The 19960-nt window shown below is 31.6% G+C and overlaps 2 long non-coding RNA genes across 3 annotated transcripts; one reads left to right on the plus strand and one right to left on the minus strand.

Moving 5' to 3' along the window:
• Positions 1-3116: 3116 nt before the first annotated feature.
• Positions 3117-8526, minus strand: LOC134273788 (uncharacterized). Its single transcript, XR_009993489.1, has 5 exons — positions 8343-8526; positions 7283-7414; positions 5729-5939; positions 4652-4783; positions 3117-3308 (listed from the first exon to the last, which is right to left on the minus strand). It is a non-coding gene; the product is annotated as an uncharacterized LOC134273788 (long non-coding RNA).
• Positions 8527-16624: 8098 nt separating this feature from the next.
• On the plus strand, positions 16625-18329 carry LOC134273787 (uncharacterized). Of its 2 annotated transcripts, none has more exons than XR_009993487.1 (3): positions 16625-16783; positions 17447-17529; positions 18162-18329. It is a non-coding gene; the product is annotated as an uncharacterized LOC134273787 (long non-coding RNA). The 2 variants fall into 2 exon arrangements; XR_009993488.1 differs by lacking the exon at positions 16625-16783 and adding an exon at positions 17087-17172.
• Positions 18330-19960: the final 1631 nt, after the last annotated feature.

The following is a 19960-nucleotide window of genomic DNA, read 5'->3' on the forward strand; positions in this document are numbered from 1 at the left end:
AAGTAACGGCCATATCAAGTATACAAGTCATTTGATCATTGCACGCGCGCGAAGGTGCAATGCATGAAAGCTATATCATCGTGACTACACTTTTAATGTGTTTCTATTCTTTGAATTTTGAAACGTTTCATAAAAAAAATTACGACTATATCAAGTAAATCGGTCATTTAACGCATTGCGCGCGCACACGTGCATGCAAGTCCTTGCATTCAAGTTTGATAGTAGCATAATGTAAGAATCCGTCATATCTATTCATATTCTAAATTTCATCCTGTTTTGTTGAGAATCAAAAAAGTTATAGGCATTTAAAGTTTAAGCCAATCAGATCGCAGCACACGTGCATGGGCGTGGTTTCTTGAAAACTTTTATATATCATAGTTTAGGACGTATTAAGGTATGATTATGTTTTAAAATTCAAAGTATTTTGTCAAAAAACAAGTAAGATATTGAGATTTTTGTTTCAGCTAATCAGAGCAAAGCGCACGTGCATGCGCGTGCATGCATGTGCATGATGACCGTAACTTCTTATAGGAGTCTATTGTGTCTGTCTATGTTCTAAATCTTATCGTGGTTGGTTGAAAAACAAGGGAGTTACAGCCATTTGAAGTTTAAGCCAATCAGATTGCAGCGCACGTGCATGCGCATGCTTTCATGACAAATGTTATACATCATGTTGTAGGACATCTTAAAGTATGCTTATATTTTAAATTTCATACCATTTCGTCAAAAAACGGAAAAGATATTGAGATTTTTGTTTCAGCCAATCAGAGCGAAGCGCACGTAAATGCGCGTGAGTTCTTGCTAATTTGACAGTGTCACATTATCTACACTATTAATATATCCTTATATAATGAGTTTCAAAGCATTTCATCGGAAAATGTTAAAGTTATGGCTATATTAAATATATTAGTCATTTCAGTCATTTCACGCGCCCGCACGTGCAGGCGTATGCGCGCAAAATGACCTTCGTTCCGCACACCTACACAACACACCTATTAACCCTAAAAAGGTTTTAGCTCAGTTGGGTGAACAGTTTCTGAGAACACTCGCGGACAAAAAAGTACCGGAGAAGAAATAAGAAGAAAAAAGAATAATAATAATAATAAGAATAAGAAACAGAGTAAAAACAATATGTTCCCAAACTTCGTTTGGGGAACATAATAAGGCAGCAAAATTCAAATTCTCATTTCTCTACTAAGATTTTTACATCGGGCTCGGAGTTGGTTTTCTTCAGAAAGACAGGACTGGGTTCAAGGCGACTAGGGGTACCACACCGGTAATTGACCAATCAAAATGAACTTAGTCAATTGTAGGTCCATACATTAAGCCGATTTTCCTTTCTTTTGAGAGTTTTTTTTAATTTCCTTCCAGGCCAGTTTGACAACTCTGGTACCTGTGCCTAGGAAATTTTATCTACTCTATAAATAAATAAAGTTTTTTGACAGGAACTATTTCTCCAGGGCATAGGAGGCTACTTCCTGGGGTGTTTTTGTGATGTTTATAAAGACATGGAAAACACGTGGATTTGAGGGTAGCCCTGTTTGCATATGCAAATAAATCAGAAAATGTCGTGTACGTACCCTGGTTTTTTGGTGTCAGCTAATGTGACAGGTATTGTTTAACACCCCCTTATCAATATTTTTTCATGAATTCAAACACGTGAGGTTTTACTGGAAAGAAACGTGTATTGCTTTTTAATATACCGAAACTCGCTATTTCTTGGGATTGTGTAATTCTAAAAAAAATTCAGATAAATTTCAATGGTGAAATAAAAGAAGAATGCTTGGTATTAAAATATTAATTCATATCAGTAGAATTGAATGCTATTAACGACATCTGGAGAAATAGGCTTTAAAAGGTTTATATCATATCTTTGTTCGTCTGCACTTAAATTTCAAACACGACAGAATTTGTAATTTTTGCCGTAAAAATTCATAATTTCTATATACTTTAGAGACTTACCGTAAAACTTTCAGGAAACTTTCTATGAAGTCTTTTCTGCACCTTAAGTGAAATTTTATGTCGATCCCAGGTGTTGATCGAGTTTCAGAGAAATTTTCTACGTTGTTATTGATTTTTTTTTTAAGGAGAAGGGGGGGGGGTTGACTTTTTTATTCTAAGCATTTGTTAAAGTGAGTTTGTAAATACATCTACGAACTTGAGCTGGATTGTGACCTTTGGGTCAAGGGGTCAAAGGTCAAGGTCAAAGGTCAAGGTCATCAAAGCATTTCATAAAGAAATATAAAAGTAACGGCCATATCAAGTATACAAGTCATTTGATCATTGCACGCGCGCGAAGGTGCAATGCATGAAAGCTATATCATCGTGACTACACTTTTAATGTGTTTCTATTCTTTGAATTTTGAAACGTTTCATAAAAAAAATTACGACTATATCAAGTAAATCGGTCATTTAACGCATTGCGCGCGCACACGTGCATGCAAGTCCTTGCATTCAAGTTTGATAGTAGCATAATGTAAGAATCCGTCATAAACAGTGCGACATTTAACTCCGGACACGACATTTGTCCGGACTTTCGCCAACCACTTTTCCAAAGATACATGGAAACCATTTATGTCATCTGGTGGGATTTTTTTGATCGAACAACATGGACTAACCTTCACACCTGAATATCTTCTAGTTTAAAAGATATTACACCTGCAATCAAGGAATCCCATGGGATTATGGTGGGATTTTCTCTCCTAACCAATATCCCACCATTATTCTGTGGGAGAAAAATGAGTTCTGTGGGATTTTTTCTCCTATAGAATCAAAACTCCCATTTTTAACCCTACATGGGATTTTTTATCCCATAATGTATGAAATGGGACAAGAAGTTCTATAATTGACACTAATAGGATTAAAAGTTCTCTATCAAAATGATTTATAGAATATTTTATCCTACAGGAGAATGGAAATTGTTTTGATCTCTTTAATGTACAGGGAAAAACAGTCCATCTTCTTTTAATTTAATACAGTCAAGGGTCAAAATTACTTTTGAAAGCTTGTTGCCATATACATGTAATTCATTAAAACTCAACATTTTAAAATCATTACCTTGATATTTCTACTCTAGCTTATATTACTGTTTAAAAGAATTACTGTCATATTATATGGGTACAGTCCACTAATTGTTTTCCCATAGGCGACAATGTTAACGTTTCTTCTCATAGCGATGTCCCTAATTTTCGTTCGGTAGTGAGTGACCCCTCAAATCAAAGGACATCAACTTGTCTTTCCTTGGTTAAAATCTCGAGGTGGCATGTCAGATTCGTTTTCCGGCAAAATGCGTCTGTCTGCGGGAACCTCTAAAAATGAAAGTGAAAGTAGGGGAATTTCAGAATTCTCACTGGCGTTATAATACACAAAATAATTCGGCTGATCTTCTTGATAAATTACATTTTCAAAGCTTTTTTGGCAGGAAAGATACTCCTTATCAACAAGTGTGAGGCTCAGTTCAGTACACCTGCCCAATTTTTTTTATGCAAGTCTGCAATTTAAGGAACTTGTAATTTTTTCTGCACTACTTTCTTCTCCTACCGATTCTAAAAATAATTAGTGGGATGTACCCAATATGAAAAAGCATTTTTTTGATTTTACAATATTTCACACTGTTTGTCAATCTAGAGCATAAGTAGAGACATCATGCCAAGTTTCATGAAAATTCATCAATTAATTAAGATTTTACAGCATTTACAGTTCTATGTGTAATATCCTTAAAAAATGCTCCAATCTAGCCAAAACTGCACCCAAGTTTTAAGTCAAATTTTAGCCTATTAACACATTTATACCATTCTTAATCACCTTCGTATCTTTAAATACATATAGTCAAATCATAATCAAGCACTTAATTGGGTCAATTTCACTTATTTTAAAAAATTAATGTATTTCCGCACAAAATATGACCACTTTTCACCCTCTAATTCATAGTTTCTCCAGAAATGACAAAAAAATGAAGTTCACAAATACCCCGAAAGTAGTAAAATAAAAAAGTACTGATTATTTCCTGTCCATTGATGTATCATTCATGAAATTTGGACTATGAATGAAAAAGTTATAAGCCTTTATAATCCTATATAGAATCATTTGTTTCAAAGCAATTTTTATACCAATGCAAATTTACTCATCTATGACGTCACAATGACATCATAATAATGGATAGCTCAATACATGTGTATCATTACTTTTCCCGTACTTTTCATTTAAGACAAAATCAGTGCTTATATACTATTATTTACTTTAAAAAATAAAAATATGTGGTGTTGCAGATTAAATAAATAGTTCACTAAAGTTGTTTTGTTTCCATGGTAACCATTTTGTAATTTGTAGGAAAATGAGACAAAATTTTGAATTTCCTGACAAATCGCATAATTTTGACTGTCAAATATTCATGAAATTTCAATTCTGATATCCGTGTTATCTTAATAATGCATGATTTACAAAACAAAGATGTAGATCTAATTAATTTGAAAATCTTAAATAAAAAAAGAAAATCCATATGAGCTGCAAAATGTATATAGCAGTGCATGTACAGATTAGTTGTAGCTAAATACTTTCACATTCTGATCACCTATTTAATATGTAAATTTCCTCACCCCCACCCCATCCCCCACTTCAATGAAATTTTTTTTTTTAGAAAACTTACACTTACATATTTTGCCGACTGTCACATTTTGCTGGTTCTTTTTCAAGATTTATTCAAATGGGTGTGCATTTGCTGGCCAATAGTTTTAATTACCATCTGCATGGACCTCATGTTTTCCCTGTACCAATCACCATGAACCTTAAAAAAAAATCAATACAATAAATGGTACAATATCACATTTGCAGACAGACAGACACACAGACATTCAACACGTACAATTTTACCATATTCCTTTTATGCCCATTACTTGAAATTAATTAATTTAAAAAATGATTAATCTGCTCCCACCTGAAATCACAGTGTTTACATTGGTAATTAAGTTAATTCAGCAGAATAGGTAAAAATCATGTTTTACTGACAATAATTGAACATTCAACAAATACATGTAATGCAATTGCTAAAAAATATGAGAAAAATCAGTTAAAATGCATGTTCACACACATCGTTTAACTCCCAGACAACTGTACCCAGCTTGACCGCGCAACTGATCTGAAATGATGTATGTCAAGTATGCATATGTGACGTGCTGATCATCGACATGTTCCAAAAACATTAAATTGTTATTTACAAATATTGTACTAAGGTATACCTCTTACCTCCTGTGTAAAATACAAATGCCCATCACCTATATACTGCTTAACACTGCCCTGAACAGTTTTGATAACTTTCTGCTAAGTCTACTTTCACTTCGACCTTGACCCCGATTGAATACCGATCCCGAACTCATTTGTGAATTTTTGTGTATTGAAAATAAACCACAGTGGAGCATGTACTTCTACATAATTGCTTCTTAATCAAATTATACATTTACGATTCAGAATAAATAAATTATATAATCGATACATTTAATCTACATGATACATGTGTAAACAATGGGTGATACATGTTGACTGTTCCGGGGGGGGGGGGGGGGGGGGGGGGGGGGGGGGGGGGGGGGGCTAGACACTTTATTTATGAATCAATTTGTTTAAAAATGTATATCAACAATATAAGAATTGTTTTTTTCGTAAATTTGAACAATTTAAAATAATACAAAACAACAACTTTGAAATAAATTCAAGATTTATGACATCTTTCACTTACTTATAGGTTTCCTAATATGGGTACAGTCCACTAATTGTTTTCCCATAGGCGACAATGTTAACGTTTCTTCTCATAGCGATGTCCCTAATTTTCGTTCGGTAGTGAGTGACCCCTCAAATCAAAGGACATCAACTTGTCTTTCCTTGGTTAAAATCTCGAGGTGGCATGTCAGATTCGTTTTCCGGCAAAATGCGTCTGTCTGCGGGAACCTCTAAAAATGAAAGTGAAAGTAGGGGAATTTCAGAATTCTCACTGGCGTTATAATACACAAAATAATTCGGCTGATCTTCTTGATAAATTACATTTTCAAAGCTTTTTTGGCAGGAAAGATACTCCTTATCAACAAGTGTGAGGCTCAGTTCAGTACACCTGCCCAATTTTTTTTATGCAAGTCTGCAATTTAAGGAACTTGTAATTTTTTCTGCACTACTTTCTTCTCCTACCGATTCTAAAAATAATTAGTGGGATGTACCCAATATGAAAAAGCATTTTTTTGATTTTACAATATTTCACACTGTTTGTCAATCTAGAGCATAAGTAGAGACATCATGCCAAGTTTCATGAAAATTCATCAATTAATTAAGATTTTACAGCATTTACAGTTCTATGTGTAATATCCTTAAAAAATGCTCCAATCTAGCCAAAACTGCACCCAAGTTTTAAGTCAAATTTTAGCCTATTAACACATTTATACCATTCTTAATCACCTTCGTATCTTTAAATACATATAGTCAAATCATAATCAAGCACTTAATTGGGTCAATTTCACTTATTTTAAAAAATTAATGTATTTCCGCACAAAATATGACCACTTTTCACCCTCTAATTCATAGTTTCTCCAGAAATGACAAAAAAATGAAGTTCACAAATACCCCGAAAGTAGTAAAATAAAAAAGTACTGATTATTTCCTGTCCATTGATGTATCATTCATGAAATTTGGACTATGAATGAAAAAGTTATAAGCCTTTATAATCCTATATAGAATCATTTGTTTCAAAGCAATTTTTATACCAATGCAAATTTACTCATCTATGACGTCACAATGACATCATAATAATGGATAGCTCAATACATGTGTATCATTACTTTTCCCGTACTTTTCATTTAAGACAAAATCAGTGCTTATATACTATTATTTACTTTAAAAAATAAAAATATGTGGTGTTGCAGATTAAATAAATAGTTCACTAAAGTTGTTTTGTTTCCATGGTAACCATTTTGTAATTTGTAGGAAAATGAGACAAAATTTTGAATTTCCTGACAAATCGCATAATTTTGACTGTCAAATATTCATGAAATTTCAATTCTGATATCCGTGTTATCTTAATAATGCATGATTTACAAAACAAAGATGTAGATCTAATTAATTTGAAAATCTTAAATAAAAAAAGAAAATCCATATGAGCTGCAAAATGTATATAGCAGTGCATGTACAGATTAGTTGTAGCTAAATACTTTCACATTCTGATCACCTATTTAATATGTAAATTTCCTCACCCCCACCCCATCCCCCACTTCAATGAAATTTTTTTTTTTAGAAAACTTACACTTACATATTTTGCCGACTGTCACATTTTGCTGGTTCTTTTTAAAGATTTATTCAAATGGGTGTGCATTTGCTGGCCAATAGTTTTAATTACCATCTGCATGGACCTCATGTTTTCCCTGTACCAATCACCATGAACCTTAAAAAAAAATCAATACAATAAATGGTACAATATCACATTTGCAGACAGACAGACACACAGACATTCAACACGTACAATTTTACCATATTCCTTTTATGCCCATTACTTGAAATTAATTAATTTAAAAAATGATTAATTTGCTCCCACCTGAAATCACAGTGTTTACATTGGTAATTAAGTTAATTCAGCAGAATAGGTAAAAATCATGTTTTACTGACAATAATTGAACATTCAACAAATACATGTAATGCAATTGCTAAAAAATATGAGAAAAATCAGTTAAAATGCATGTTCACACACATCGTTTAACTCCCAGACAACTGTACCCAGCTTGACCGCGCAACTGATCTGAAATGATGTATGTCAAGTATGCATATGTGACGTGCTGATCATCGACATGTTCCAAAAACATTAAATTGTTATTTACAAATATTGTACTAAGGTATACCTCTTACCTCCTGTGTAAAATACAAATGCCCATCACCTATATACTGCTTAACACTGCCCTGAACAGTTTTGATAACTTTCTGCTAAGTCTACTTTCACTTCGACCTTGACCCCGATTGAATACCGATCCCGAACTCATTTGTGAATTTTTGTGTATTGAAAATAAACCACAGTGGAGCATGTACTTCTACATAATTGCTTCTTAATCAAATTATACATTTACGATTCAGAATAAATAAATTATATAATCGATACATTTAATCTACATGATACATGTGTAAACAATGGGTGATACATGTTGACTGTTCCGGGGGGGGGGGGGGGGGGGGGGGGCTAGACACTTTATTTATGAATCAATTTGTTTAAAAATGTGTATCAACAATATAAGAATTGTTTTTTTCGTAAATTTGAACAATTTAAAATAATACAAAACAACAACTTTGAAATAAATTCAAGATTTATGACATCTTTCACTTACTTATAGGTTTCCTAATATGGGTACAGTCCACTAATTGTTTTCCCATAGGCGACAATGTTAACGTTTCTTCTCATAGCGATGTCCCTAATTTTCGTTCGGTAGTGAGTGACCCCTCAAATCAAAGGACATCAACTTGTCTTTCCTTGGTTAAAATCTCGAGGTGGCATGTCAGATTTTTCCGGCAAAATGCGTCTGTCTGCGGGAACCTCTAAAAATGAAAGTGAAAGTAGGGGAATTTCAGAATTCTCACTGGCGTTATAATACACAAAATAATTCGGCTGATCTTCTTGATAAATTACATTTTCAAAGCTTTTTTGGCAGGAAAGATACTCCTTATCAACAAGTGTGAGGCTCAGTTCAGTACACCTGCCCAATTTTTTTTATGCAAGTCTGCAATTTAAGGAACTTGTAATTTTTTCTGCACTACTTTCTTCTCCTACCGATTCTAAAAATAATTAGTGGGATGTACCCAATATACATGCTGTTGTCATGGTTGTCTAAGATATAAAATTGTTATTCTTTAGTCTTGACTATCATAAACCAAAAATAGACTTCTGCATAGATCTATCTTGATTTTACAAGGAACATGATGAATGGTAGCTAAAATAATTGCCATTTTTGAAAATATCATTGAAATAGGTTTGTAATGGGTTTTGGTTATACAGTGTATTATAATTGCTGAAATACTTCCAACCTGTTAAAATGTTTCAATTTGTTTCACCTCATTGAGAGTCAATTTTATCATATTTTGTATGTCATATTGTCATTTTGTAAACTGATGGGCTGTAATGCCCAAAGTTATATCCTGAATAAACTTATTTTATGAAAGTACCTTCTCGAGTGCTCCTTATACATAGGAGGGAATTCCATAACTGAATATGCTGAATGGAACTGTAGCACCTTTTGACTTATTAATTTGCGCTGAGGTGATTGTGGACTAATTCAAGCATTACGTATTAAACCAATATCTCAATAAAATGAATATAAATGAGACTACATTGATTTAAAAGTACGTGAATTAATCCTTTCAGCAGACTGCAAAAGTTCAGCCACTTCTGACTTCGGACTTTCCTGTTCATGCATCACAGTTGCATCAATGCATTTACAGACTGTGAATGTTTACTATAAAAAAAACGTAACGGAGATTTAGATCGGAACAGTGTATTGTGTGTATTCGTCTCGACTATGTGGATTCACTCCGGGCGTTTCGTTCCAATCTAAATAAAGTATTCTATAACGACTATATATTTTTACTTTAAATGAATGTTGAAATATTTTTAATCATGGTACCGTTTTCGTTTGGAGAGCGTTATTATCAAATAAAAGTACTCAGCCAAGTGAATTTGCATGAATAAAAAGGCGAAAACTTGCACTGCTCATGTTTCACAGATGAATTTTAGGGGTCAAATAAATATATATTTTATATGAATGCAGGTATCTGACTTTGAAAACATAATTTCTATTTTTGAAAAGTAACAATGTATTTATAAGGCAGATAAAGCTCCCCCTTTTCAAATAATTTATTGAAATTTTAGAAACTTAAAAAAAGTCTCCCATTTGCCATTGGTCATTTTCTAATTTTTAAAAAAAAATACACACAAATTAATTTATTAGGTTTGATTAACTGTGTGAATGCTATAACAAAAACACCTAACTGTATTCCAAACTGGCAACTAATAAACTTCAATGAAAAGTACAAAAAGTTATGGTAATCAATTACGTGAACACTCCAATTCCTGTTGACAGAGTATTATGACCATGATGATGGATTTTCCGTATGAAAATTTCAGTCCTCTTAGAATTTATCATTTTACATGTAGAAAGTACATACTATTGCAAGCAAAATAATACCAACTTGGCAAAATTTCATTGAAAAATAAAAAAGTTATGGTCATTCAAGAGAACACTCCTGAGTACAATTGAAGGAGTATAAGATAATGGATTCTCCCTATTAAAATTTTTGTCCTCTTAGAATTTATCATTTTACATGTAGAAAGTAGAGGCTATTGCAAGCAAATTAATACCAACTTGGCAAAATTTAATGGAAAAATAAAAAAGTTATGGTCATTCAAGAGAACACACCTGAGTACGATTGACGGAGTATAACATAATGATGGATTTTCCCTTTGGAATTTTAGTCCTCTCAGAATTTATCATTTTACATGTAGAAAGTACATACTATTGCAAGCAAAATAATACCAACTTGGCAAAATTTCATTGAAAAATAAAAAAGTTATGGTCATTCAAGAGAACACTCCTGAGTACGATTGAAGGAGTATAACATAATAATGGATTCTCCCTATGTAAATTTTTGTCCTCTTAGAATTTATCATTTTACATGTAGAAAGAAAAGGCTATTGCAAGCAAAATAATACCAACTTGGCCAAATTTCATTGAAAAATAAAAAAGTTATGGTCATTCAAGAGAACACACCTGAGTACGATTGACAGAGTATAACATAATAATGGATTCTCCCTATTAAAATTTTTGTCCTCTTAGAATTTGTCATTTTACATGCAGAAAGTAGAGGCTATTGCAAGCAAAATAATACCAACTTGGCAAAATTTCATGGAAAAATAAAAAAGTTATGGTCATTCAAGAGAACACACCTGAGTACGATTGACGGAGTATAACATAATGATGGATTCTCCCTATGAAAATTTTTGTCCTCTTAGAATTTATCATTTTACATGCAGAAAGAAGAGGCTATTGCAAGCAAAATAATACCAACTTGGCAAAATTTCATTGAAAAAAAAAAAAGTTATGGTCATTCAAGAGAACACATCTGAGTACGATTGAGGGAGTATAACATAATGATGGATTCTCCCTACAAAAATTTTAGTCCTCTTAGAATTTATCATTTTACATGTAGAAAATAAAGGCTATTGCAAGCAAAATAATACCAACTTGGCAAAATTTCATGGAAAAATAAAAAAGTTATGGTCATTCAAGAGAACACATCTGAGTACGATTGACGGAGTATAACATAATGATGGATTCTCCCTATAAAAATTTTTATCCTCTTAGAATTTATATTTTTACATGTAGAAAGTAGAGGCTATTGCAAGCAAAATAATACCAACTTGGCCAAATTTCATTGAAAAATAAAAAAGTTATGGTCATTCAAGAGAACATCCCTGAGTACGATTGACAGAGTATAACATAATGATGGATTTTCCCTTTGGAATTTTAGTCCTCTCAGAATTTATCATTTTACATGTAGAAAGTAGATGCTATTGCAATCAAAATAATAGCAACTTGGTAAAATTTCATTGAGAAATAAAAAAGTTCATATGGTCATTCAAGAGAACACACCATGATTATGATTAGGTGACTTTAATTAACATGGCATATGTTCCCTATGAAAATTGAAGTCTTTTTACATTATCAGAATTTCTATATTGTTTTGCAGTATAAAAAAAGAGATAAAGAAAAAAAAACATATTTTTGTATGTACATTAATCAACATTTTAAAATGTTTTTGTTTTTTTTTTCTTGGAAAATATATTTTAGAGAAGTTACTCCAAAACAAAGTATATACACATATTGATAATAAACAGGAAATGGCTCGTGTAATCATCAGTCGGTGTGGAGATGAATTGTTGAATATATGTGTATATCATCGTTTACATTGAAGTTCTGAAAAAAGGTGTGAGAATATTCCTTCAGGCTAAATTTTACAAAATATTTTCAAAGGTGTGAAATCGGACATCATTCAATGATTTCAATCTGATCACTCTTTTACAACTTTCCATAATCAATAAAGTACTCTAGAACTCTTGAAAATTCTATAGCAAATCAAATCAAAGATACTGAAATACAATCAGGCTTTTTGAAGCATTTTTCAGTACTCTTTTGAGATGGTTTGGGGTACATTAAAGGAGGTGGGCACAACTGATGTAGAATTTTTAGAAGCATACAACTTTTATACTTTTGTTTCATAATATTCGTAGCGAAAAAGAGAAATCTGCATATTGGGGCAACATTGAATCTGCTTGATATTTAAAATTGTTTTAATTTTATTTTTTGTTTTACTGAATAACGATAAAATGTATGAATCTTTAAGCTTTCTGCTCTTACTCAGTATTGGTGTTGATGTGCATTGCTAAGTTTGTACAATCTCATTAGATTTTAAATACATGTACATGAAAACAAAGCTGAAAGAGACTTCAACCAACACAGTGACCTGCAGAATGCCTGCAATTAGCCCTTTGTTTTACTTCACAAGTGTTGAATCTATCTGAACATGAATTGTTTGTACATTTTGAATACAAGATTACTGGATTATTTTTCACCGAATTTCAATTGGGTCATTCAATTGGTAAACGACAGGCTACGCATGCGCGCATCTAGAGAGTTTATATAAATTCGAATTAAAATTTCATTCGTTGGCAAATAACTTTTTGATTTCATTTCTTCTGTATATTATCCTCTCAAATACTTTTTTTAATCAATTGATTCCATGAAAAAAAACATCTTAAGAAGTTACAGTATATAGATTTTTAACAACATTTCACTCAAAAAGTGAAATGTAGTTTATAAAGCTTTTAATGTATAGCAAGTTTTCACCGGCATTAGTTTTGTGCATTAAGACTCGTAAAATAATTTAATATTTCAGCAATCTAATTATTGCTTGATAAAATAAGGGCTTTTAATTATGTTTTGGGGGCTCCACAAAATACATTAAAACAAACTGCGTTTACAGAGAACCATATCTCCATTTTTGAATGATAAATTTCTTCCGTATAAATACAATGTGTTGCACTTCAAAATAAGATTTTTTAAACAAATTATCCTCACATTTGTGCTTTCTACAATCAGTTTTTATATACCAAACCTTACATGAAATTCTAAGAATTTCAGAGTGGTTCAGTCCTTTTTTCTTGTTGATTATTTACAAATTTTTAAAATTAAAATAAAAACGAGAAACGACAACATTAAAACAAGCTGTTAGAACATATATATTTCAGAAAGTATCCTATCTTCTTTATATACCAACAATTCTAAGAGAACCGTTTTGATTATTTACTATAATTTAAATCAAGGATCTATAAATTGTCATTTTTCTTTATTAAACTTTCAAAAAATTCCTTTTCGTCCAATGTTCCCTAAAATAAAAGTTACATTGGCTATTATTGTTAAGATGAAAATATAAATCAGATAAACGTAAAGACCATAAGAATTTTAAATCTAGCACTTTTATTCTAGAAAGGGACATAACTCTGTAAAGAGTATCGTATTATGCTATCGTGTCCTATTTCGGGCATAGGTATTATTTAAGCTAGATTTAAAGCTATAATTTTTTTTCATGATTTAATTTTATTAAATCGATAAAAAACAATAATAGGAAATATTCATCAACGTGTCACAAGACTCCACTTCGAGATATTGACTCTGTTGACTTCTAAACGCTTTAGCTTTGGACGGGACTATATTTTTGGACGGGGGTGTCGATCCTAAGTTAAGCTCAATGTGATTTTTTTTATTATATATATATTTGTCATCTGAGTTTGATTTCACAGAAAAAGCATCAACTTCTGTAGTATTTTACCTGTTTTTCTTACTCTTGCAGTAATGTTTGAAAACTAATAAAGTAACTCAAGTCTACTGTTAAACCCTAACACCCCTCCCCTTGCTAACTTCCGAGAGACCAATATCTTTACCCCAGATCTCGATGGGGTACCCCATCGGGCAATTAAGAGTCTTTTGTTTTCCCCAGGTAGCAAAACTGTCACAATTTGCTTGGAACTAACAAAACATACACAAGGGATATTAACAAAAAGCAAGTCGATTTAACAACTGAATCTACAATAGAAATTCATGGCAAACAAACTCCATAATTTTCTTAACCTTCGGATTAAAGTCATATATATATTTTTTTTCATTTTCAGTTTACAAATTAAATCCAACAATTTAATTTTATATTACATCATTCATAATTGATAGCAGACAATTAATATAAAATTGTATACCCCCCATCCCCTTTAACCTGTGTTAAAGGACAGATGATAGAAATTTTTGTCAAAGAATTCGAAAATATAAACTTAAATCATATTTATGAAAGTAAATTGAATATTCGTATAGCTTTTAATTTTTCATTCTACGTTTCACAAAAATGGGGTTTAAACAATTTATAGGTTACTATTGAGTATTGATTTTTGTCAAAGATTCAAAATATAAGCTTGAATAAAAACATATTTATGAAACATACCACTAGTATAGCTTTTAATTTGTCATTCTAATATACAAAAAATGGGGTTAAAACAAAATAGGTTACTATTGAGTATTGAAGGATGCATGGTTGGTGAATAAAAACAATTTTGAACATCATAGAAGGTTAACAATTAATATATCAAAATGTCGTGAAGAAAAAAAAAGGGGCTTTATGGGGGCTATGTATTGACTGGACTTATACACTTGTACTGAATATCCCGCTGACCATGCAAATAAAATTGACTTTTCAAGGGAAACATTTTATTTTAGAGATACGGAGAGATAATATTGGACATTTGAATTACCATTATTACCCATGACAGTATTTAAAACAAAAAAAAAATTGAAAATTAAAATATTCCTGTTTTCATTTCTTTGTTTTCTCGTGAACTGTGCATTGTTTAAATTAAAAAAATAAGATAAACCAATAAATAAAAAAGAAGCCGCAATATTCTATCTATGGATTTACTTCTTAAAAATTCTGTGCAGAAGGATGCATTACTCCTAGAATTACCCAATACCATCCAAAGAAAAAAACATAAAAAAACGAGTGGAATTTCCGCATGTTATTTGTTTCATTAAAAGCATGTTAAACACCTATCCCCTTATAGATTCTCTTTTTTTTTGTTAAAGTCTTAAGATAGATCTACCTGATTCCTTTCACTGATGAAAAAATCTTGATTTTATATTTATTTAAACATTAAAAAAGCATGATATTAATAGCTTATAATTATATTCTAAAGGCACAAAAATTATACACATCGGAATTATTATTCCTTTGTTCGAATTTCTCAATATTCGAAAATTAGCTGATGATTGTACTTAAAAATATATATTATCATGTCTAAATTTGACTGTAATTCACAAGTTACAGTTCAACAAACCTGATTACCTTGAGTATTTCGCTGGTGAATAAAAACAAAAACAATGTTAACAATATATCAAACATTCTCTTATGTTTACGACTTTTCTCTTGTCAGCAAATAAAATGTTATTTTAGAGATACGGAGAGAATTTTTGTCACTGTAAACATGATTAAAAATGTTTTCATTTCTTTGTTTGCAGATGCATTGTTTAAATTACAGTATTTAACCGATGGGGATATTCATGTAGTATATTATACAAAGTAAATAATCCAAAGAAAAAAAACGAATTTCCACATGATGTTTGTAAACAAAAATTATACACATCTAGAATTATTATTTTTTTGTTCGAATTTCCTCAGATATGTACACTAGCTGATGAAAAAAATGTCTTTGTGAATTTTTAAAAATATATATTGTCATAAATCTAAATTTTGAATTATTAATTTGCAATATGTACACTAGCTGATGACTTAAAAATATATATTTCAGTGCTCAGAAGTATCTTGATCACAGTCATCAGCATTACTGATTAAAAAATTAATTATATTATCCTCTCTGACATGGTATTTGGCTATTTGCTACAGTAGTGAACTAGGGATTAATAACAAACATTGCATGTGTTGAAAGTATTTTTTTTTTTTTTGCTGTCAAGATAAATTTTGAGATATGGGGGTCAGTGCTTATTGTACATGTCATGATTGACATACCGGTAACTAATAACCCCCAAAACTCTTACTTATATTGTTTCGAAGTATCCAAATATCAAATTACTATATCTCTGTTAGAAAATTGATTGATCCTCTGAAGTTTACATAGGGCATGTACCCACATGATTTTTGATGTAATCAATGATTTTTTTTATCATGTTTATTAATATTAAATATCTGAAAAACAGTTTGAAAACTTTGAGTGAAAAATCAATCTTTATACTGCTAAACTCATTTTTTTATACCATGAATACATCCCCGGTACTTAGTAATATCATTATTAAGTTATGTTCATTTTTTTTGAGGGGAAAAAATATACATCATATATTAATTTAAGAGCTTATGTGTAAGTAAATCATAAGAGACAAAAATGCTAGGACCTTTTCTTTTTTACATATTTATTTGTGAAAATATTCTTTCTATTATAAATTGGAAATGAAATTTTAAAAAGTTCTAGCTTTAATTATTACTAATAATATGACTTTTTTTCTTAGAATTGATATGATATTGAATGTTTTTAAAAGAAATAAAGACTGCGTTTTCGTGAATATTGCAGGATAACCTGCAATGTTAATGTAGACAAAGATTTAAATTACACTTGAAGGACTCCCATGCCAATTTCAATAGTCCTCGCCCACTGATGTCAAACACAAAGGTAGCCGCACAAGATTTTAGTTTAAGAAGTATTTTATTCAAAATATACAGAAAAGTATACAGTGAATATGGATTGAACAGCAGGCCAACGGCCTATATTAGTTCTTTCCATTGGAGATTTTCATGCATATTTGGCCCCCTTAGCGTCAGCCACAAAGACAGGTGCACACAAGTTTTTCATGCATATTAGGCCTTCTTAGCTTCTGACCTTTTGACCTGCCTAATTTACATTCTGGTAGAATTATCAATAAATCAACTCAGTTTACTTTCAAAGAGTACAGAGAAAACAGACCACAGAGAAAAAAAAAAAACAGACATGGAAATATTATGGCATCATCTGACTTCATGAAAAATTCTCAAGGGCATGAAACTGCTATAATACAGATACCGGTAAATGTATGCAGAACATGCGCAAAGTTTCATTTATGGTATACTGATCATTGTTGATAGATGAAAATAATTCATACTTTTATACTTCGACCTCTGTAGGGTTAATTAAATTACCCAGTATAGTGTCAGTCATTTTGGCTGGAATGAGAAATTTGAGTGATCAATATTCAATTCATTTTCTAATTTAATGAAAAATTTAATCCATCCATCTTTGTTATTATACATGTACATGTAATTGGTATTGTTTGATTTATTCTATTTTTTTCTTTAATAGAACATGAAGTTATAGTAGCTGACATATAGTGTACATGTACCACTTGAAGATTTTTCCCCCTTGTAAATACAAGAAATGCAAAGGTAATTCTTTGTGAAAATAGAGAGAATGAATAATAAAACTTTTCAAACCATACAACAAAAACTACTTTGAATAATTAGTATGCAACCAACCATTTACAATTGAATTTTGCAGTTTTATTTCTTTAACATTGAAAAAAAAAATCAAATTTGGTATTCTTTTTAGCTCTACTGGTCAGAGACCAGAAGAGCTTATGCAATAAGAAGGTGTCCCCGTCCATCCTTCTAGCTGTCTGTCTGTCTGTAATTTTTCAAAATGCTAATACTCCTACAGTTTTATTCTGATTTCAATATAACTAGGCACACAAGTAGACTGCACTAAGGTACATAAGATTTTTTAAAAATTTCAATGAATGGTGCTGCCATGGTTACTAAAATAGAAATTTCTGTAAAATTCCTTTAAACCGCTACTCCACCTACAATTTTGGTATGATTTCAATATAATGTGGAACACAAGTAGACTACATTTAGATACACAATTCTATTTATTGCTGCCTGTTGCAACACGTGTGCAAAGTTTCAAATCCAAGTGCTACTATTTCTTTGTTATACATATACAGACCAGTAGAGCTACAGTCTAATCAGAGACTTCATAGTTTATCTTTTTCATCACACAGCAACTTTCTTTTTTTCAGTATATGCAGATACATACACATAAAAGGAGACATTATCTCATGATCTGTGGATCCAAAACTTTAAGGACAAAACTTTTGATAATTCATTCATGTAAAGAGTGTTGACTCTAATATTGAATATCTAATGAATGGAACCAAGAGAATTAATTTAATAAATATTTTATTGTATATTACTCTTTTTATTCATCTGTCTAATTTCTTAATTAAAAATGAAATTTAAAGGCTCAAATAAGGTCTTTTTTCCATTATTTTGATTAGAACAAGTTCTTTAATTTATTTTTCTCTTATAGAAATAGGCATTTAAGGTCATACGCAATGTAGTTTGCAGTTTATTGGGTTCTTCCCTGGAGTTGAAGAGCTCCACTAAATGAAGGTCCTGTGTGCAATATTGTTATTGTCTATACATGGATTTGTAAATCTCTTCTAGAACAAATTTGATGAAAAAAAATCTGGAATTTTATATGTTTTGTAATTTTTGTACATTTTTCTTTGAATAATGCAAAAGTTTTCAATCTGTTCAAAATCCATGGAAATGCATGCTGATTTTTTGTCTAAAAATATGTAATATGGTAGACCGTACATATATTATAAGTTTAAATTTAGAATATCTTGAAAAATTATCAGTAGGTAAGGTACCTTGCGTACGTCCTTAAATGTAAAATGAAGGGATGTGCACCTCTATTCAATGAAATGGGGAACTCATGAGGCTGAAACTTATGTGGAAGCATCACGGGGTAGTGAAGATTCTAAATTGTTCAAATCATGAACCCTGGGGGTTGGGCGGAGCCACAATGGGGAATCAAAGTTTTACATAGAAATATATAGGAAAAATCTTTAAAAATCTTCTTCTCAAGAACCACTGGACCAGAAAAGCTGAAACTTGTGTGGAAGCATCCTAATATAGTGTAGATTCTAAATTTTTTTAAATCTTGACTCCAGGGGTAGGGTGGGGCCACAATGGGGAATCAAAGTTTTACATAGAAATATATGGGAAAAATCTTTGAAAATCTACTACTCAAGAACCACTGGGCCAGAAAAGCTGAAACTTATGTGGAAGTATCCTGGGGTAGTGTAGATTCTAAATTATGCAAATCATGACCCCTGGGGTTGGGCAGGGTGATAATGGGGAATCAAAGTACCCCTGGGGGTAGGGTGGGGCCACAATGAAGAATCAAAGTTTTACAATGGGGAATCAAAGCATCATATGGTAGTGTAGATTTCAAATTGTCTAAATATGTCACAATATGTATTACAAGTGGGAAATCTGGTAAGGAGTGGAACGGTCAAAGCTTCTCAGGTGAGCGATGTGGCCCATTGTTTTGCAATTGATGTAAGAATTGTGAAGAATTAATTCAGAACCGAGCGTTTTTTTCTTTGAGTGCAATAAATATACAGTTTTTTCACTGGGTGGTACTGTAGCTCTCTAGTCTGTCAACATATATTTTTTCGAAGAGCTACAGTTCTGCAGCTCCTTAAGTGTAAAATATTTGAATTTAAGTTCATATATTACAGTACATTGATATTTATAACGGCGTCTGTGGCGTAATCTGTAGTGCATCGGACTGACAATCGGAGTTCGCTCCCCAGTGTGGGCGCAGTCAGTTTTTCTTCTGAAAATGAAGTTGTACACCATTTCGGCATAGTATGCTTATGATGTTTAAATAAGTAGAACACAATGCAAGAAAAGTAGGGTAGGGGTATATATGTAGATCTAGACAAACTGACAGGAAGCCTAATAATTGACAATATGCATTTATGACAAGAAAATTGAAAATCTTCCTGAAAGAAGTTGAATAAAT

This window comes from Saccostrea cucullata, unplaced genomic scaffold (assembly GCF_032062105.1).
Source record: "Saccostrea cucullata isolate Sc308-1 unplaced genomic scaffold, CSIRO_AGI_Scuc_v1 ctg6921, whole genome shotgun sequence".
In the NCBI taxonomy this organism is placed as follows: domain Eukaryota; kingdom Metazoa; phylum Mollusca; class Bivalvia; order Ostreida; family Ostreidae; genus Saccostrea; species Saccostrea cuccullata.